The following is a 21,902-nucleotide window of genomic DNA, read 5'->3' on the forward strand; positions in this document are numbered from 1 at the left end:
TATTCAGATCACTCGTATCCTGCGCTGGGGCCATCCATAGCGAGCGACCATTGTACTGGCCCAAGAAGTCATCCCAAACCTGAAGATCAGCTCGGTGCTCCTCCTTGAGCCTCACAAAATGATGCGGCGCCCGCACTCCCGCCGTTGCCGCCGCCAACCTTCTACCAAACACCCTCCCCATCGGCATAATCCGGCAGGCGAAATTCAACTTCCCCAGCAGCGACTGAAGCTCCCTCAGCGACATTTTCTTCCTTCTACAAGCCCGTCGCACCTCCAGCCTCAAAGCACCCAACTTATCCGCCGGGAGCCGACACTCCATTGCCACCGAGTCAATTTCGATTCCCAAGAAACAAATCGTCGCTACCGGGCCCTCCGTTTTTTCCGGCGCCAAAGGGATCCCAAAATCCCTCGCCACCTTCTGCAGGGCATGAAGCAAGTTACCGCAAACCGGCGAACCCCCCGGGCCAACGCACAAAAAATCATCTAAGTAATGGATCAACGAATCGACCCCGGATACTCCCCTCGTTACCCACTCCACGAAGCTACTAAACGCCTCGAAGTATGCACAAGAAAGAGAACACCCCATCGGAAGGCACCGATCCACGTAAAAGGCCCCATTCCAAAAACAACCCAACAGCCGTTGGCTTTCTGGATGCACCGGCAACAACCTGAACGCCGCCTCGATGTCGGTTTTTTGCTAGCAGCGCCCCCGGACCCGCAGCACGCACTAACCCCACCGCCTTATCGAATGAGGTATAAACTACGGAACACAACTCGTGATCAATCCCGTCATTTACCGACGAACCTTTGGGATACGATAAATGTTGAATCAAACGAAACTTTCCGGGCTCGCGTTTAGGGACAATACCCAAAGGGGACACAACTAAATCTTTCACCGGCGACTCCACAAATGGCCCCGACATGCGCCCCAACGAAACTTCTTTTAACAACTTTTCCGACACAACTTCCGCATGCAAGTAAGCCGATTTTAAATTTCTCCGCGTAACCGGAACCTCATAAGGAGGCGGAGGAATAACAAAACCAACACTAAACCCTTCATAAAGCAACTTAGCTGCCGCCCTATCCGGATACTCATTTAGATAAGGGGCCATCCTTTCCACCCTCACCAGCGACACCCCCTTGACCAGCCCCGTGCTGGTTCCCGGACCTCTTTTTCCGCAGACATTTTGCCGCCCCGTGTGATGCACCATTACACTCGGAGCACACGTGCTTGAACTTGCACGTGGCCCCAAACTTGCACTGGCCTTCATTGAATTGCCAGCAAAACCCCGCCTTTCCCCCGCCGCTTGGTCCACTCTGACTAGACTGGCCTCCCTGGCCACCGCTCCCGGGAAAGGGCTGCCTAACCGGAGCCGTAACCCGTAACCAGAGAGCAATATCCTTCTGGTCCCACCGAATCGCCGGCCGAACCGCCTTCCGCTGACGGAATTGCTCATCATATCGCAGCCACGCCTGACCCCCATACGCCCTATGAGCCTCCCCAATAGCATCAAAATAACAAAATAACGCCGAACAATTTTCCGGCGCCTTTTCCCCTATCACACTAGCCAATATGGCGAACGCCTGCGACCAATTAACGAACGTCTGCGGGATAAGCCTATACCGCCGCCGTTCCTCCTCGTCCTTTTTACTCTCATCCCGCTTGCTCTTATCCAAATTGAATTTAGCCAGCGGCAAGAGAGAAAAAATTTCAACGTATTCATCTTTCCAGATCCGATCACGCACCTCCTGCTTTAAATGCGCCCCCAACGGACCCTCAAAACAAACATACACCTCCCCCCGAGCACGATCGTCCATGCGCACTCGATCGCCGTCCTTCTGTGCCTCAGTCTGCACCGACACCGCGACCGCCTCTCTAACCGCCACCACAGGACGCGCCTGCAACGATCCCACGTCCCTGGGGCCTTCCCAAACTACCGCAGGGGACACTTCCGTTACTACCGGCGCCGCGGCCCTATCAAGGCGCCCCACCAGCTCCCGTAAGCAACCCACTAAATCTGCCAAACCCGCTCCGTCGCGTCCGCCCGCGCCACTACCGGCCCCCGATGCTATGCTAGCAGCCCCCCCGCCGACACCCGACATAAAAATCGCTGGATAAGACAATAATGGAGTTATACACTCACCGGGCTGCACAGGCGCTGTGTTCCCGTCAGCCGGACCATCCTGACCTCGACGATAGACGTCCAGTTCACCTTCCTCCAGTTCTTCTCTCGCCGACGACTGTCCCTCCCAACGACATCTTCGGAAAGGGGATGAGGACGCGCTGACCGATGGGCCGGCAACCTGCCGCCCGACCGCCGGGACCCAGACTTCCGACCGGACCTGTTGCCTCGACGTCGCTGCAGATCTAGTCGTCCGTCTAGACGATCCTGACGAAGCCTGCCCCCTGGCCGGAACATCACCATGCGGGGCGGCCGTACCTTGCTCTCGACATCTTCCATCTGATGGGGGAGGGGTGACAGGGAGCCCGGCCTGCGACTCCCTGCTTACCGCCGGACCCCGTCGCGGCCTGGGATTCCTGCCAGGACGCAGGGCCTGGGAAGGGGCGGTCCTCCCAGCTGCCTGGCCTGCAGCGTCCGGGATCGGGCTCCCTCTGCGACGCCGTGTCCGCGGGACTACCTCCGGACTAAGGCGCTCTGGAGGTCGGGACCGCCGAGAGGGACGGGTCGACACAGCCTGCATCGCCGTCACCCCTGCCACCGCTCTCTGCCTGCCCAGCGCAGGAGCGGTTGTTGCCGACTCCCCCCCCGCCGCCATAGCCATGCTCGTAGGGGGGCCGGGGGAGGGGAGCCTGTCCCTTACAACAGACCCCGAACGCCGTGCCCGACGTGGCGAAACGGCGTCCGGGATCCGCGTTAATGCAGCCACGGTCTCCTCCAGCCATCCGGGACCGTGGTGCACAGCAGCGGCGCGCAGCCGCTCTAAAATCAGGGCCTCTGCCATTGCTAAAAAACCGGGCAACGGGGAGCTTTGCTTACTGTGTGTTACTCCTCCCGCTGCTTCCGGCTCAATGCCGAGAAACAGCGGGAAGCGCAGTAACGGCCCCCCCGCCCCCCTTAACTCCTCCCCGTCCCTCCTTCAGCTCCTTCAACTTTCCCTGACCTCGTAACATTAACCCTTTCCCTACCAGGACGGTCATGTCGGCTTCCCTTAAGCCTGCAGCTGCGTCCAGCCTCTTCTAGACCGGCACCAAGAGGGAGAGCCCAAAAGGCAGTTGCTGTCCACTGACCTCAGATCAAAACTTCGAAGCAGCCATGTGAGCCTGAAAAGACGTCAAACACTAGTCAAAAGTTCAGGTAGTTGCTAGTTTTTGGCGCCTTTAGGCTGGATTCACACAAGCGTGTCGTTTTTGCGCACGCAAAAATGCGGCGTTTTTCGTGCGCAAAAGCCACTTAACAGCTCCGTGTGGCAGCAGCATATGGTGCGCGGCTGCGTGCTTTTCGCGCAGCCGCCATCATTATGACACTCCATTTGGATGTTTGTAAACAGAAAAGCACGTGGTGCTTTTCTGTTTACATTCATCCTTTTGACAGCTGTTGCGCGACTCACGCAGTTCGCACGGAAGTGCTTCCGTGCGGCATGCGTGGTGTTTACACACCCATTGACTTCAATGGGTGCGTGATTCGCGAAAGAACGGACATGTCGTGACTTTTTTTCAGCGGACTCACGCTGAGTAAAAATCACGCGCATGTCCGCACGGCCCCATAGACTAATATAGGTCCGTGCGACGCGCGTGAAAATCACGCGCGTTGCACGGATGTAATTCCCGTTCGTCTGAATAAAGCCTTACAGCCACGCAATCCCACCCCACATCTGCTACCCACCCAACATCGCGCATGGATTGCTGTTGTTTCTATTCACACAACATGGTTCGGGTGTCGGCCATTAAAAATAGCCATGTAGGTCTGTTTTTGACGGCCGTTTTGCATCTGTTTTGTAAGGGTATGTGCACACACACTAATTACGTCCGTAATTGACGGACGTATTTCGGCCGCAAGTACCGGACCGAACACAGTGCAGGGAGCCGGGCTCCTAGCATCATACTTATGTACGATGCTAGGAGTTCCTGCCTCTCCGTGGAACTGCTGTACCGTACTGAAAACATGATTACAGTACGGGACAGTTGTCCTGCAGCGAGGCAGGGACTCCTAGCATCGTACATAAGTATGATGCTAGAAGCCCAGCTCCCTGCACTGTGTTCGGTCCGGGACTTGCGGCCGAAATACGTCCGTCAATTACGGACGTAATTAGTGTGTGTGCACATACCCTAACCGTTCCGTGTCTGTGTTTTCCGTTTTTGACAAATTTTTTAAAACAGATGAATTTCATGTGTAGATAATGAAACACTGCCTTCTGTAGATAATGCCACATTTCCCTCTGTATATAGTGCCACAATACCCCCTGTATATAATGCCACAGTACCCCCTGTAAATAATGTCAGACGGCCGCCGCATAGATAGCGCTACACAGCGCCCCCTGTAGATGGCACCACACAGCGCCCCCTGTACTTTGTGCCAGGGCTGCCATCAGGTGGGTACTGGGGGTACTGCAGTGAGGGGCCTGGGCATAAATTTTAAAAAAAGGGGCCCGCACTCTGCCGCTGGAATAATAAACCTGTCTTCTCCCTCTGTTTACACAGGATGGGAGAAACGAGCCGTTGTAGAGCTGATAGTGATACAATCCTATGCTGCAGTGTGAACTAATACAAACGTGGGGAAGATTTTTGCTTTCTATGGGGATGGGGTAGAGTTAGATGATAATGGGGGCAGGGAGATGATAATGGGGCAGGGAGATGATAATGGGGCAGGGAGATGATAATGGGGCAGGGAGATGATAATGGGGGCAGGGAGAAGATAATGGGGCAGGGAGATGATAATGGGGCAAGGAGATGATAATGGGGGCAGGGAGATGATAATGGGAGCAGAGAGATGATAATGGGGCAGGGAGATGATAATGGGGGCAGGGAGAAGATAATGGGGCAGGGAGATGATAATGGGGCAGGGAGATGATAATGGGGGCAGGGAGATGATAATGGGAGCAGAGAGATGATAATGGGGCAGGGAGATGATAATGGGGGCAGGGAGATGATAATGGGGGCAGGGAAATGATAATGGGGCAGGGAGATGATAATGGGGCAGGGAGATGATAATGGGGGCAGGGAGATGATAATGGGGGCAGGGAGATGATAATGGGGCAGGGAGATGATAATGGGGGCAGGGAGATGATAATGGGAGCAGAGAGATGATAATGGGGGCAGGGAGATGATAATGGGAGCAGAGAGATGATAATGGGGCAGGGAGATGATAATGGGGGCAGGGAGATGATAATGGGAGCAGAGAGATGATAATGGGGGCAGGGAGATGATAATGGGGGCAGGGAGATGATAATGGGAGCAGAGAGATGATAATGGGGCAGGGAGATGATAATAGGGCAGGGAGATGATAATGGGGCAGGGAGATGATAATGGGGCAGGGAGATGGCATTGGGTAGGGAGGGAAATGATGCTAGAGTGGGAAGGAGATAATAATGGAGGGAGGATGGCACTTGAGTAGGGATGCACGATGCATCAAAACTTCGATACGGTTTCGATACCGTGCACCCCCAAACGGTTCGATACCGTTATTTCATGTATTTCGATACTAAGCTGTGCGGCCGCACAGCTCAATATTGTAATACATGAATGTATGAGAGCGGAGATGCGGCTGTGTAATACAGTCACGGCCCTGCTCCGGAGTCCTGACTTGTGCGCGCCGCCAGGATTATGTGATGCGGCCAGCACTGCACTAATGAGCTTGGGCACTGAAAACAGAACATGGCGGGCGCACTACAAAACACCCCCATATGTTCTGTCTTCAGTGCCTCAACCGCCGCTCATTAGTGCACCGCCGCCCGCATCACCTCGTGCTGACCGCGTGCGGGGCGGGGCACTGGTTGTATTACACAGCCGCAGTCCCACTCTATAAAGGCAGAGATCAAAGAAACCTCTCATCTGCACCGCTATTCCCCTGAATTCTGCGATCAAAGCTGACTGCAGCATTCAGGGGAAAATAAGAAGGGGGGATGCCCCTTGGATCACGTTACAGGAATCCCTGTGACGCGATTGAGGGACATACCATATATGGGCAGACAGCCCAAGGTCCAATGAAGGACCCCAGGGCTGTCTTACCATATTTCCTGTTAGGGCATACTCAGGTCTGTCCTAACAACTGCCTGTGTACTATCCGTATATAGCTATATACCAGTACATTAAAGTTTAAAAAATAAAGTAAAAACATAAAGTAATGTTAAATTAAAAAAAAATACACATACACCTTTTTTTACAAAACACATTAAAATAAGTCTCAATACATAAAATACACACACATTCAGTATTGGCGCGGCCGTAATAACCTGCACAACAATTTTTTTGCGTCATTTATGATGTGTACGCTGTAAAAAATAAAATAAAAACTTCTTTCACTTAATAATGTGGGGCACGAGGTGTGATGAATTTAACCACCATGTGCCTCACATTAATAGTAATTAACCCCATCATGTACCTTACACATTAACCCATTATAATTGAGGAACATGATGGGGTTAATTACTATTAATGTGAGGCACATGGAGGTTAAATTTACCATCACACCTCGCGCCTCACATAAGAAATGGAAGAAATGTTTTGTTTTTTTATTACTGTTGGCAAAGTATCGCTTTGTTATCGAAATCGCAATACTACACAAAGCATCGGTACCGAAGTCCAAATATCGTGACATCCCTCCACTGGAGGAGGCATTATACAATGGGGGGGGGGGGGGGTAATAATTGGGTGGAAAGTGATGATATCTGAAGGGAGGGGAGAAATTATACATGGGGAGGGGGAGAGAGCTTATACCGGAGGCATAGTTAGCAACAGTCCTGAATTTGCAGGGACTGTCCTGAATCTACAGAGGCAGTCCCGGCAAATTACTGTCCCAGACGTGTCTCAGCCACTGCCATATTAAATTGTATCTGCGTCCACAGGATGCAGATACAATTGAATACTATGGCAGAGCAGGAAAGTATCAGCTTCCCGCTCTGCCATTCACCCATCCAGGAGCGGAATCCCCGGCCAGAGAGTTGCCGACACTCTGGCCGGGGATTCCTCTCCTAGAGGTAGCCCCTGAGGTCACTGTCCATATATGGACAGTGAGGTCAGGGTCTCCTCCTGGACTGGAATCCCCTGTAGAGAGTGCCACACTCTCCCCTGTAGTTAGAGCCGAACATACCCCCTGTAGATAGCGCCACACACACACTCCCCTGTAGATAGTGCCACACACTGCCCCCTGTAGATAGCACCACACAATCCCATGTAGATAGCGCCACACAATCCCATGTAGATGGCGCCACACCCACCCTGTAGATAGCGCCACACACAGCCCCCTGTAGATAGCGCTACACACAGCCCCCTGTAGATAGCGCCACACACAGCCCCCTGTAGATAGCGCCACACACAGCCCTGTACATAGCGCCACACACACCCGCCTGTACATAGCGCCACACACACCCCAGTACATAGTGCCACACACCCCCCTGTAGATAGTGCCACACACCTCCCCTGTAGATAGCGCCACACACATCCCCCTGTAGATAGCGCCACACACAGACCTGTACATAGCGCCACACACACCCCAGTACATAGTGCCACACACCCCCCTGTAGATAGTGCCACACACCTCCCCTGTAGATAGCGCCACACACGTCCCCCTGTAGATAGCGCCACACACAGACCTGTACATAGCGCCACACACACCCCAGTACATAGTGCCACACACCCCCCTGTAGATAGTGCCACACAGCCCCCTGTAGATAGCGCCACACACAGCCCCCTGTAGATAGCGCCACACACAGCCCCTGTAGATAGCGCCACACACAACCCCTGTAAATAGCGCCACACACACCCCCCTGTAGATAGTGCCAAACACCCCCCTGTAGATAGTGCCCCACACCCCCCTGTAGATAGTGCCCCACACCCCCCTGTAGATAGTGCCACACACACCCCCCTGTAGATAGTGCCACACACACCCCCCCTGTAGATAGTGCCACACACCCCCCCCTGTAGATAGTGCCACACACACCCCCTGTAGTTAGCGCCGAACATACCCCCTGTAGATAGCGCCACACACACACTCCCCTGTAGATAGTGCCACACACTGCCCCCTGTAGATAGCACCACACAATCCCATGTAGATAGCGCCACACAATCCCATGTAGATGGCGCCACACCCACCCTGTAGATAGCGCCACACACAGCCCCCTGTAGATAGCGCTACACACAGCCCCCTGTAGATAGCGCCACACACAGCCCCCTGTAGATAGCGCCACACACAGCCCTGTACATAGCGCCACACACACCCGCCTGTACATAGCGCCACACACACCCCAGTACATAGTGCCACACACCCCCCTGTAGATAGTGCCACACACCTCCCCTGTAGATAGCGCCACACACATCCCCCTGTAGATAGCGCCACACACAGACCTGTACATAGTGCCACACACACCCCAGTACATAGTGCCACACACTCCCCTGTAGATAGTGCCACACACCTCCCCTGTAGATAGCGCCACACACGTCCCCCTGTAGATAGCGCCACACACAGACCTGTACATAGCGCCACACACACCCCAGTACATAGTGCCACACACCCCCCTGTAGATAGTGCCACACACCTCCCCTGTAGATAGCGCCACACACAGCCCCCTGTAGGTAGCGCCACACACAGCCCCTGTAGATAGCGCCACACACAACCCCTGTAAATAGCGCTCCACACCCCCTGTAGATAGCGCCACACACACCCCCCTGTAGATAGTGCCAAACACCCCCCTGTAGATAGTGCCCCACACCCCCCTGTAGCTAGTGCCCCACACCCCCCTGTAGATAGTGCCACACACACCCCCCTGTAGATAGTGCCACACACACCCCCCCTGTAGATAGTGCCACACCGCCCCCCCTGTAGATAGTGCCACACACCCCCCTGTAGATAGTGCCACTCACAACCCCCTGTAAATAGCTCCACACACAGCCCCCCTGTAAATAGCTCCACACACAGCCCCCTGTAGATAGCGCCACACACACTCCCCTGTAGATAAAAGTCTAAATGCTAAACTCTGGCCACAGGTAGGGGTCTGGTGGAAAGGTGTCTGAATTACCTAACAGGTCTGGTCTAGGATCTGAATTTTTTTCTGGTTTGGTGTCTGAATTAATTTTGTTGTGTGGTTTTTACACAGATAACGTGTGTGCAGCGTGTGAAGAGAAAGCAGAGGCTGGACGGCAGCACGGAGGGCTTAACGGAAAGCCTCCATGACTGCCGTTGGAGGGAGGGTTCAGCCAATAGGAAAGCAGGTAGGTGAGGGGGAGGGAGAGATGGGAGGAGCCAGTGGTAACTGCTCTTCCCGCTGTTTTCGGCATTGAGCCAGAAGCAGCGGGAGGAGAGACAGGGAAATCTTAGCTGCGGTCAGGTTAGAGAGGTCGGCTTACCGCAATGGCGTCCCAGGTCTTGCTTCTCGAGCAGCTGCAGGCAGCAGCTGCTTATCACGATCCGGGCTGGCTAGAGGAGACTGTAGCATCGCTGGCCCGGATCCCTCAGGCGGGCCCGTCGTCTGGGTCGGCAGCCCGCGCTGATGCGCTCCCCTCCCCCGCCCCCCTCTCAGACGCTGGGGATATGGCGGTGGGGGGAGAACTGTTAATGTCTGCCCCTGCTGAAATAAAGCAGAGGGGAGCGGCGGCTGCCCAGGCTAGGTCACCCCGCCGCTCCCGTAGGACTCGCCCACCAGAGCGTCTTAGTCCGGACGTGGCCCCGCGGGCCCGGCGTCGCATGGGGAGCCCCTCTAGGGACGCTGCAGGCCAGGCTGCTGGGACGGGCGCCTCCTCCCAGGGCCTGCGTCCTGGCAGGAATCCCCAGCCGCGCGGGGCTTGGCGGTCAACAGGGAGTCGCAGGCCAGGCTCCCTGTCACACTCCCGCCTTCAGATCCTGTGTTTGGAGGGCAGCATACGGCAGCCCCGCATGGTGATGTTCCGGCCAGGGGGCAGGCTTCCTCGAGAGTATCGGTGGGGATGCCAAGATCAGCGACGACGAGGCAACAGGTCGGGTCGGAAGTCTGGATCCCTGCGGTCGGGCGGCAGGTTGTCGGCCCATCTGTCAGCGTGCTTGGATCCCCGTGTCGTAGATGTCGGTGTGAGTGCCAGTCGGCGGCGAGAGAGGATTTGGAAGATGGAGAACTGGAGGAGTCGCATCGCGGTCAGGATTTTCCGGCTGGCGGGAATACAGCGCCTGGGCAGCCTGGTGAGTGTGTAACTCCTACGTTACCATATCCAGCAATTTTCATGTCGGGTGTTGGGGGTGGGTCGGCGAGCGGTGTAGCGACGGGCGGTAGTGGCGTTGCCGGGCGTGATGGCTTAACAGATTTAGTGGGTTGTTTGCGCGAGCTAGTCGGGCGCTTGGATAGGGCAGCGGCGCCTGTAGTGCCGGCGGGGTCTCCGGTGGTGGTTTGGGAAGGTCCTCGTGATGTACAGTCGCGGTCCACGGTTGGGGAGGTCCCGGGGGTGGTAAAAGAAGCGGTAGCAGTGTCTGTCCAAACCGAGGCGCAGAAGGATGGGGATAGGATTCTGCTTGATGATCGCGCTCGGGGCGAGGTGTACGTCTGTTTCGAGGGCCCTTTAGGGGCTCATCTTAAGCAAGAGGTACGGGAACGGATTTGGAAGGATGAATACGTGGAGATATTTTCTCTTCTGCAGCTTGCAAAGTTCAATTTGGATAAGGGCAAGCGGGATGAGAGTAAGAAAGAGGAGGAAGAACGTGGGCGGTATAGGCTTATCCCGCAGACGTTCGCTAACTGGTCGCAAGCTTTTGCTATTTTGGCAAGCGTGATCGGGGAAAAGGCGCCGGAAAATTGCTTGGCGTTGTTTTGTTATTTTGATGCCATCGGGGAGGCCTACCGGGCGTACGGGGGCCAGGCGTGGTTGCGGTACGACGAGCAATTCCGCCAGCGAAAGGCGGTCCGGACGGCGATCCGGTGGGACCAAAAGGATATTGCGTTGTGGTTGCGGGTTACGGCGCTGGTTAAGCTGTCCTTTCCCGGGAGCGTTGGCCAAGGGGGCCAGTCTAGTCAACCCGGGCAAGGTTTCGGGTCAAAACTGGGTTTCTGCTTGCAATTCAACGAGGGCCAGTGTAAGTTCGGGGCCAACTGTAAATTTAAGCATGTCTGTTCAGAGTGCAATGGCTCCTCGCACGGGGCCTCAAAATGTATGCGGAAAGGTAGGCGGTCAGGCCCTCAGTCCGCTTCAATTGGTCAAGGGGCGGTCGCCGGTGAGGGTGGAACGGACGGCCCCGTATCTAAGTGAATATCCGGATAGGGTTGCGGCTAAGTTAATTTATGAGGGGTTTTCGTTTGGTTTTGTTATTCCCCCCCCCCTCCATATGAAGTTCCGGTTACACGGCGCAACCTTAAGTCGGCTTATCTGCACGCGGCGGTCGTTTCGGAAAGCTTTTGAAAGAAGTGTTGTTGGGCCGGATGTCTGGTCCTTTTGCCGAGCCACCGATTGATAATTTAGTGGTATCACCCTTGGGAGTTGTGCCAAAGCGGGAGCCTCACAAATTCCGTTTGATCCAGCATTTGTCGTTTCCCAGGGGTGCGTCGGTGAACGATGGGATAGATCACGACTTATGTTCGGTTGTTTACACTTCATTCGACAAAGCGGTGGCGTTAGTGCGGGAGGCGGGGCCCGGTGCATTGTTGGCAAAGACTGACATTGAGGTGGCTTTTCGCTTGCTGCCGGTACATCCAGAAAGCCAACGGCTGTTGGGTTGCTTCTGGAGCGGGGGGTTTTATGTTGATAGGTGTCTGCCAATGGGGTGCTCCCTTTCTTGCGCATACTTCGAGGCGTTTAGTAGTTTCGTGGAATGGGTGACGAAGGGTGTAGCAGGGGTCGATTCCTTAATACATTATCTGGATGATTTTTTGTGCGTAGGCCCCAGCAGGTCCCCGGTTTGCGGTAATTTGTTGTATTCCTTGCAGAAGGTTGCGACGGATTTTGGAATCCCTTTGGCGCCTGGGAAAACGGAGGGCCCGGTTTCCACCATCTGTTTTTTGGGGATACAAATTGATTCGGTGGCAATGGAGTGCAGGCTTCCTGAGGATAAATTATTGCCATTGCGACAGGAGGTCAGACGGGCTTGCCAATTGAAGAAGATCACTTTGCGGGATCTTCAGTCGCTGCTTGGAAAGTTGAACTTTGCCTGTAGAATTATGTCAATGGGTAGAATTTTTAGTAGGAGGTTGGCATCGGCGACGGCGGGTATCCGGGCGCCCCATCATTTTGTGAGGATTGGTGGGGAGCACAGGGCGGATCTGCAGGTATGGGACGAGTTCCTCGGGCAGTATAATGATAGATCATTGTGGATGTCGCAGGTACAGGAGATAGGCGAGTTGGAGCTGTTTACGGACGCGGCAGGGTCAGGTGGTTTTGGCGCGTATGCAGGAGGACAATGGTGTGCGGGGAACTGGCCGGACAGCTGGGTGACTGGTGGTCTTACGCGAAATCTGGCCCTGCTCGAGCTGTTCCCCATCGTGGTGGCGGTGACCATTTGGGGGGACAGGCTCAGGGATAAAAAGGTTTGTGTCCACTGCGATAACATGGGGGTGGTGTTAGCAATTAACAACTTGTCAGCATCTTCTCCACCGGTGGTTCAGATGTTGCGTCATCTAGTTTTGGTGTGCTTGTCGTTAAACACGTGGGTGGTTGCGGTGCATGTACCTGGGGTTTCCAATTGTATTGCTGATGCTCTTTCTCGCTCGCAGTGGGATCGTTTTCGTCAAATGGCACCGGGAGCGGAGCTGGTCGGTTTGGCTTGCCCGGAACATCTCTGGGGTCTGATTTCGGTCCCGTGGAACGGTTGATCGAAAGGTCGTTGGCGAGCGCGACGTGGAGCGCTTATTCGGCGTGTTGCCAGCAGTGGGAGGAGTGGGTAAGAGTGTTGGGTAACGTCAACACGGCGCAAGACAGGTTGGTGCCGTTATTGTACTGATTGGGGGATGCTTGGGAGGCTGGGTTTTCCCCGGCAAAAGTGAATCGTTTCGTTGCAGGTTTGGCGTTTGGTTTCAAATTACGGGGTTTTCAGGATGTGTCCAAACATTTTTTAGTACGGCAAGCTCTAAATGGTCTACGTCGGGGCAGGGCGGTAGCAGACCGGAGGCAACCCGTTTCTTTTTCCCTACTCGGGTCGTTGGGTGCATCGCTGGGGGCTGTTTGTAATTCACCTGAGGAGGTAGTGTTGTTCCGTTTGGCTTTTTCCCTCGCGTTTTTCGGAGCACTCAGAATTGGGGAGTTGGTTTCTCCTAGTGCGGCTAGGGCTGGGGGATTGCGTCAGGCTGATGTGGGTCTATATGAGGACAGACGGGAGTTGTTTTTGCGGCGGTCCAAGATGGATCAGGCGGGCCGGGGTAAGCGGATAGTGCTGTTTGCCCTCCCAGGGTCGGCGATGTGTCCAGTTGCTTGTATGGTGGCTTTTAAGCCACTTGTTGGTGAGCCGGAGGCGCCATTGCTCCGTCATGAGAATGGCTCGTTTCTGTCCAGGTATCAATTTGGTGCAGTGTTTAAAAAATGCTTGGCTGCGGTTGGGGTGGGGCAGGGGTATTACTCGTCTCACTCGTTCAGGATCGGCGCTGCTACTGAAGCGGGGCGTTGGGGGTTGGACGACGAGGGCGTGCGGCGGATCGGCCGGTGGGAGTCCAATAGGTTTCGGACTTACGTGCGCCCTCATTTGTTGTGAGTCGGTAAGGTGGCTTTGATGGTTTGACACGGGCGATTTTGTTTTCGTTTCAGATCGTCACCCTTGCTTAGTGTGGATTTTAGGACATTCTTTTGTGCACTGGGGGGCATTGCGGGCGGACGTTCGCCCAGACGGCCGCCAGCTTCGCATTCCGCGGCACGATGCGGTTGTACACTGGCTGGGCTTCCGAGGTATGTTGTGGAGCCGGGTACTTGCTGAGTTTCAGACATACTCTCAGTTAGATAGGGTTCCGGAGGTTCTGGTGTTACACGGGGGGGGAATGATCTGGGGGTGTGCCCGTTCCGCGAGTTAGTGCGGGATATTAAACATGATATATTGTGTCTATGGGCAGCTTATCCTCGCCTGGTGATTGTGTGGTCGGACATCGTTCCGAGGAAGTTTTGGCGTTTGGCAAGATCGGTCGAGAGGGTTAATAAAGCCCGTATTAAGGTAAACCGGGCGGTGTCACGTTTTGTTGCTAGAAAAGGGGGCATTTGTGTTCGACACAAGGATTTGGAGTCAGGAGTCGGTAATTATTGGAGGAGTGATGGGGTACATTTGACCGAGGTTGAAATTGATATGTGGATCCTGGCTTTAGCAGAAGGAATTGAGAGGGCGGTGGTGGTTTGGAGGGACTCACAGGCTTGAGGTGGTCAAGGCCTGTTTCGCTGTGGCGGGGGGAGTCCTTGAGGTTGGTCAGTACAAAATGGTGGGGGGGTCGCATCGGGGGTATGCGTCCCCCAAAAAGGTATATCATTTGAAGACTTCATAGGGTGTTACCACTTTGAAGTGGTCTTCTGGTGGAAGGTATATCATTTGAAGACTTCATCGGGTGTTATCCCTTTGAAGTGGTCTTCTGGTGGTTGGAGCCATCTGCAGGGGTGAGCGGTGCTTCCGAGCTGGTTTACGGCTGGAGGTAAATAGTTGGTGGTGGTGTGCAGATGGCTAATTTAAAGGAAATCGGAAAAATGGCTTCAAGGACTTCCCCTGCTCTGTTTAGTATTAATTGACCCACGTTGGGTCATGTGAATTATAGTAGGAATTCTCTGGTCAAATTCCTAAAAGAGTTATCCGAATGTTTCGGATTAAATTGCATTTAATTTATGTTAAATAAATAAACGGCTGCTGTGGCCATTTCACATCCAACCTCGGTTGTCACGTGTCTTTATTGGGAAGGCGAAAGAAGGGAATAAAGGTAAAGTGTTTAATCAGCACATGACTCTACTTAGGCTAGTCATGCAAAAGCATCATCCAGGCATGCCCGTGGCGGTGGGAGATCTTAGGGACTACATTTTGGTGAGTGACTCTGCTGTGTATAGGGCTTCAGTGCAATGATTTTTGTTTATATTGCCCTCCTACACCCTGACAGATTCTATACACACACATATACACACACACACACACACACACACACACACACACACACACACACACTCACTTTCCCTTTTTGCCCCCCACAGAGCCGCTGTCTCTTGTCTCTTCCCTGTCACTCCACAGAGCCCCTGTGAGGTTGCCCCCTGGCTACCACTGCTACCTTCAGTTCTCCCAGCCCTGGCACTTAGTCTCTCCCCTTTGCCCTCTGACACCCACCTCCTGTCTCTGCCCTGCTCCTCCAAAGAGTTTTCTTTTTAATGTGCCCTACCTCCCGCCCCTTTACATTTAACCCCCCCTCCTAATAACGAGGGGGGCGGGGGCCCAGACTCATTGGCAGTATGGGGCCCAGAAATTCCTGATGGCAGCCCTGCCGATACCCGTAATTACACTGCATTTTTTCTCTTCACCTTCTGACCTGAATTTACAGAGACAGTCCAGGCAAGTTACTGTTCCGCACGTGCCCCGGCAACTGCCATATTCAATTGCATCTGTGTCCTCAAGACGCAGATACAATTAAACACTATGGTAGAGGACGATACTATCCATTCCCTGCTCTGCAATTCACTCCTCCTGCAGCAGAATCCCTGGCCAGAGGTTTGCCGACACTCCGGCCAGGGATTCTGCTCCTGGAGGAGCACACGGTGTCAAAATCCATATATAGACAGTGACGTCAGGGGCTCCTCCAGGAGATTCCGCTCATAGAGGAAGCCCTGTCATCCCTGTCCATATATGGACAGTGACGTCAGGGGCTCCTCCATGACTGATACATTGCACCAAACTCAGCTGTGTGAGACGGACTAAAGAGGCTCTGTCACCAGATTTTGCAACCCCTATCTGCTATTGCAGCAGATCGGCGCTGCAATGTAGATTACAGTAACGTTTTTATTTTTAAAAAACGAGCATTTTTGGCTAAGTTATTACCATTTTTGTAGTTATGCAAATGAGGCTTGCAAAAGTCCAAGTGGGTGTGTTTAAAAGTAAAAGTCCAAGTGGGCGTGTATTATGTGCGTACATCGGGGCGTTTTTAATACTTTTACTAGCTGGGCGTTCTGATGAGAAGTATCATCCACTTCTCTTCAGAACGCCCAGCTTCTGGCAGATCACGCTGTGACGTCACTCACAGGTCCTGCATCGTGTCGGACGAGCGAGGACACATCGGCACCAGAGGCTACAGTTGATTCTGCAGCAGCATCAGCGTTTGCAGGTAAGTAGCTACATCGACTTACCTGCAAATGCCGATGCTGCAATCAACTGTAGCCTCTGGTGCCGATGTGTCCTCGCTCGTCTGACACCATGCAGGACCTGTGAGTGACGTCACAGCGTGATCTGGCAGAAGCTGGGCGTTCTGAAGAGAAGTGGATGATACTTCTCATCAGAACGCCCAGCTAGTAAAAGTATTAAAAACGCCCCGATGTACGCACATAATACACGCCCACTTGGACTTTTACTTTTAAACACACCCACTTGGACTTTTGCAAGCCTCATTTGCATAACTACAAAAATGGTCATAACTTGGCCAAAAATGCTTGTTTTTTAAAAATAAAAACGTTCCTGTAATCTACATTGCAGCGCCTATCTGCTGCAATAGCAGATAGGGGTTGCAAAATCTGGTGACAGAGCCTCTTAAGTAAGAAAAGGATTTCAGCCTCTGAATGTAAAAAGGGAAAGTTTCCATTTACTGACAGCAAGCAGAGATTTTGGAAAATAGTGAAAAACAGAAAGAACAAATTCTGCAATTCTTTATAATAAACTGATTAAGCTTTATTATAAGACTGTGCGATCCTTTTAAAATGGGGTGTAGCTATACGGAGTGCAGAGAAAGAAGTTGCATCCGGGCCCAAAGGTCCCTCTACCATATAAGAAGACACCAGGATTATAAATTTATATTTCAATATTTTTCTTTTTTCGATTGCACCAAAGTGTAAACAGGATTCTTTTTCCTGATTGATTTAAAGGATGTGTAGATTTTTGAAACTAATTGCAACAAATTTGCATCTAGAATAAAACATAAAGCAACTCTGCATATAATTTCGATCAAGAAGTGAGAATCTCTTACTGTTTTGTGTACACAGCTCCTATGCAGACCTATGTATTTCCATGGTTACAAAAAAGGTCACTCCCTGTGTGTAGTCCGATCCTGCAGACAGACTTATGTCACGCTCTTCTTCTGTCTGGAGATTATCAAGAAGATGGGGGAAGAGGGAGTAGGATCAGATTACGCATGGGGTTTGTTTGTAGAATATAACCATGGAGGGGCATAGGTCTGCATAGAAGCTGCATCCACAAAACGGTAGAACATTTTTTAATCAAGACCATTTGCAAAGTTGCTTTATTTTTTCTTTTATATGAATTAGATCTATAATAATAATAGGCAAAAACATTTTCCATGTGATATCGCAGATGCATTAGTAGCAGCAGAATCCGGCCTTATACAGATATACCTGAGCTCCATCTTCTCTACCATATGTATTGTGCCACAAATAGGATTATTGGATCTGATGAAGTACAAGAACCTTCAAGAAAACATATGAAAGGGAACAGAGACCTCAGATACGGCCGAGTAAATGACTCTATAACACTTCCATATTAATACAAAAAAACACTGTTCTGATTGTGAATGGGGATTTATTTTTATTTTTTCCGGGAAGGAAGGGGGGGGGGGGCACGGGTAGTATAAATGGTTTGTTGTGTAATTGTTTTTCACACTATTTAAAAATAAACTTCATCTCCTGAAGAGACGTCTAGAATGGTCATGAAACCTCCGGATGGTAAACATGTTACTTCAGGGAGGGAAACATGGATGTTAAATATTCCCTTTCCCTGGTTCTTCCTCTTCTTCCTGGTCTGTTTTTGGCTGAATTTTTAAAATATTTTTTATATTGTTTTTTGGGGGTGGGGTTGTGCGAGATGTTTTTCACACTATTTTTAACAATAATATTAATCTCCTGATGAGAAGTCTAGGGTGGTCAGCAACATCCAGATGGTATACATGGCTTCAGGGAGGAAAACATGGATCTTAAATGTTCCCCTTTCCCTGGTTCTTCCTCTTCTTATCCGTTTTCTTTTTCAGCCATTCACGCAGACGTTTCAGGCCCGATTTCTTCATGTCGCTTCCTCTTCCACCATTTCCTCATTGAGCAGGGATGTTTCTTCAATGTATAATCTGTTGATAATATCAAGGATTCTCATCTCTGATACATTCCTCAGCTCCATCACAGCTATCGGAACATGTACTATGTAAAAAGGAAACCATCAGTAAGTAGCAGATGTAGCAGAATCCATCCCTTTAAGAATATGAGCAATGAATAATACAGCAAGGAGGTTACAGGAAAATATAATTCCCAATGTCTTCCCTTTAGCCCGCCAGCAGACACAGGCCGTCCACCCACTGCATTCTGCTGATTCCCGGGGTAATAGAAGAACCACAATGAGTGGGGCCACCAGATATGACAGGTAAACCTAAGCTCTGTCTGTACCCAGGTTATATGTTATTATATATTAATTGTTACCTGGCTTATGGATGACAACCTCCTCCAGTACTGCCGGGTACTGGCTGGCACGCTGGCGCTGGCTCATATACATGTAACTGTGAAATAGAGAAATGTATATACAGTATATAACATAAATTGCAGCTCCATTTTTCCTTATATAGCAGCTCCCTATAGAGAATAATGTAGTATGTAGAGAATTAAAAAGGTGGAAACTCACCAGCATCTAATGATGCCTATAAGCGTTGCGAATATCATAGAGCCGCATAGCGGCAGGACTACGAGACGTATGACTGGTAAGAAAGAAACAAGATTCTGGTTATTCATTCTTATTACTTACAGATTATGCCCTAAGACATTACGTAACATCTCTACATTCTCCTGATGCCAACAGAGCCCTTCACGATAACATCAGCGGGGGGGGGGGGGGGGGGGGTTGGCCAGCTTGGGTGGGCATGGTGGTAGCAATTGCTGGACTGTGGGATGGTGACGTCCGGATAAGGGGCACTATTTTATATATTTCAGCCACATATCTCTTTATAGGACCGATCCCCCAAAGAAGCCGGTGGATGGTTGTTCTCCTCCACTACAGTCAGGGATTGGTAGAAGATGATGAGAGTAGAATGAGGAGAGGAGGGAATGGACTACTCACTGTTACTGGCATCTATGTCGTCCGGACCGGGGGTTTTCTCCCTCCCTGATCCTGGGAAAGTCACTGTCCAAAAAATAATAAAGGGAAATAAAGACATGAAATCCATGATAGCAGCAGCTGAACCCCAAGACTGGACCATGAGGAGGAGATAGAAGACTCTTCTTATACCTGAACCCTAGAAACCCTACACAAACCCTCCCCAGTGATGATGTTCATTACCTGCTGGTGTTTCTGTGAACTTCCCCTCTACATAACACAAACTAATCACCAAAAATACAAGAACAATGCTCTGCAACTCCATCTTCTCCAACAACTAACCCTCAAAAGACTCCAGTGCTCCTCAACACATAGAAGCCTGGACACAGCATTGTGATGTCACCCATCATCAGAGCTGTAATGTGAGGAGGCGGAGCTTCTGATGATGATGTCAGAGATATGGCCTGAATGATGGGCAGTATATAGAGCAATAATATTTAAAGGGAAATGCCACCTCTAGTTATCCTATGGAGAAATCATAAAGATATTAAATATATTATACCACCAATCTAAAGTAAATGTCCACTCTAAGGGCGGATTTACACGAGCGTGTGCGTTTTGCGCACGCAAAAAACGTGGCGTTTTGCGTGCGCAAAAGGCACTTAACAGCTCCGTGTGTCATGAGCATATGGTGCGCGGCTGCGTGCTCTTCGCGCAGCCGCCATCATTATGACACTCTGTTTGGATGTTTGTAAACAGAACACGTGGTGCTTTTCTGTTTACATTCATAGTGTTACTGCTGTTGCGCGAATCACGCGCGTCCCACGGAAGTGCTTTCGTGTGGTGCGTGTGATTTTCACGCACCCATTGACTTCAATGGGTGCGTAATGCGCGAACAACGCACAAATATCGGACATGTCGTGAGTTTTACGCAGCGGATTCACGCTGCGCAAAAATCACTGACAGTCTGCACTGCCCCATAGACTAGCATAGGTTGCACGGACGTATTATACCTTGTTCGATTGACATTCCCCTGGCTGATACAACATTCTTGGATGCGCCATTGCTTTGTACTACTTGGGCACGCACCTTGCATCGAGGTGAACTCTGCCCAGCTTCATCGCTGCACTGTGCATGCCAGGGTAGTACAATGCAACGGTGCACCCGCAGGAGTTTGAGGAGGCTGGTAGGGATGTAGATCAGCCAGGGGCATTTCAATCAAAATCTGAAGGGGGGGGGGGGGTCGCCATTTCAATTTTCGCCTCAGGCAGCAGAAAAGCTACAATCGGCCCTGGTCTGATGACAGGCGATTACAGGTCTGATGACCGATCTGATGACTGGTCTGATGACAGGAAATTACAGGTCTGATGACTGTTGTTTGTTTTAAATATTCCAGATGAACAATGGAAGCGGAGCGTCCACCGGTGACCCTGCTGTATTTGAAAGTGGGGATACCCTACCTACCAAATTCTAAATGAGAGGTGTCATTGCTACCTAACAGGGACCTCGGGCAGTTGGCAATCTAGGGGTATACAGCTGGGTACAGGTGATGACAGGTCTGATGACAGGACTGATGACTGGACTGATGATAGGACTGATGACACTGATCACCAGATGATGGTGGTTGTGGCGTTTTATCAGCTGGTGAAGGGACTGATCTCCAGCTTTACTTCAGAACACAATTGAGCTTGACAGAGCAGGAGATGCTGGCAAAACAATACTTCTGCACTGTGGTTGGCGAGTCAGTACAGACTGGCCAATCGCAGCGCTCGACGGCACGGGACCCTTCTGATTGGTCCCAAGCCGGCGTCTCCTGCCCGGCAAGTCTGCTTTACAGCTGAGTGTCAGGATCATTGTTCTAGAAGCCCCAAGTGTCAATGTGCCATTGTTCTAGAACCAAAAGTGTCCATATGTCATAGTTTTAGGACTACTAAATGTCAATGTGTCATTGCTCTATCTGTATCTGGCACTGGGAAAGTGGATCCTGTGGTTTGACGCCCATAGTTGACAGTGAATGCGCGATAGGATGTGAAGAAGAGAAGCCAGAGATCATCACCGGGTGAACAGTCAAGATGCTGCAAACCAAAGGAGAAGACGGAGACGAGGTCGAAACCAGATGCAAGCACTACATGTACCAGTTGACAAGGGGAAAAGTAGTGTAAATGTGTGGGGAGGATATTCCATATCTAAAGGTTTTAACTAATAAATATTACCATGTTTGAAAAATAAAAGTTAACCCCTTAAGAGATCATAGTTGCCAACAGTCCAGAATTTGCCGGGAACGTCCCGAATTTACAGATGAGTTAGTACAGCAAAAAGGTGAGGGGATGGCGGCGCTCCTCCGAGACTATTATGAGGTGGTGAAGTGTAGATCGCCGGCTGCCACCCACTGCAGTCCCTTGGTGCTAAATCCTTAGTACCTGGGACAAGGTTGGAGTCAGAAGGTGAAGAGAAAAAATGCAGTGTAATTACGGGTATCGGCGCCAGGCTGAAGAGGATCAGGAACGGAGTCAAGTGCATAGGATCTAGGAGATCTTTTATTGAGAAGACAACGCGTTTCTGGACCGGACTGGTCCCTTCGTCAGATCAGTATACAATAGT

The 21,902-nt window shown here is 51.5% G+C and overlaps 1 long non-coding RNA gene across 1 annotated transcript in view; it reads left to right on the plus strand.

Annotated features, from left to right (window-relative positions):
• LOC142747052 (uncharacterized) overlaps window positions 1-21,553 on the plus strand; it is a 33,671-nt gene extending 12,118 nt beyond the window's left edge. Inside the window, exons 5-7 of the long non-coding RNA XR_012881712.1 lie at window positions 18,256-18,440; window positions 18,545-18,638; window positions 21,306-21,553. This is a non-coding gene — a long non-coding RNA (uncharacterized LOC142747052). The remainder of the gene's footprint in view (window positions 1-18,255; window positions 18,441-18,544; window positions 18,639-21,305) is intronic.
• Window positions 21,554-21,902: the final 349 nt, after the last annotated feature.

This window comes from Rhinoderma darwinii, chromosome 1 (assembly GCF_050947455.1).
Source record: "Rhinoderma darwinii isolate aRhiDar2 chromosome 1, aRhiDar2.hap1, whole genome shotgun sequence".
In the NCBI taxonomy this organism is placed as follows: Eukaryota; Metazoa; Chordata; class Amphibia; order Anura; family Rhinodermatidae; genus Rhinoderma; species Rhinoderma darwinii.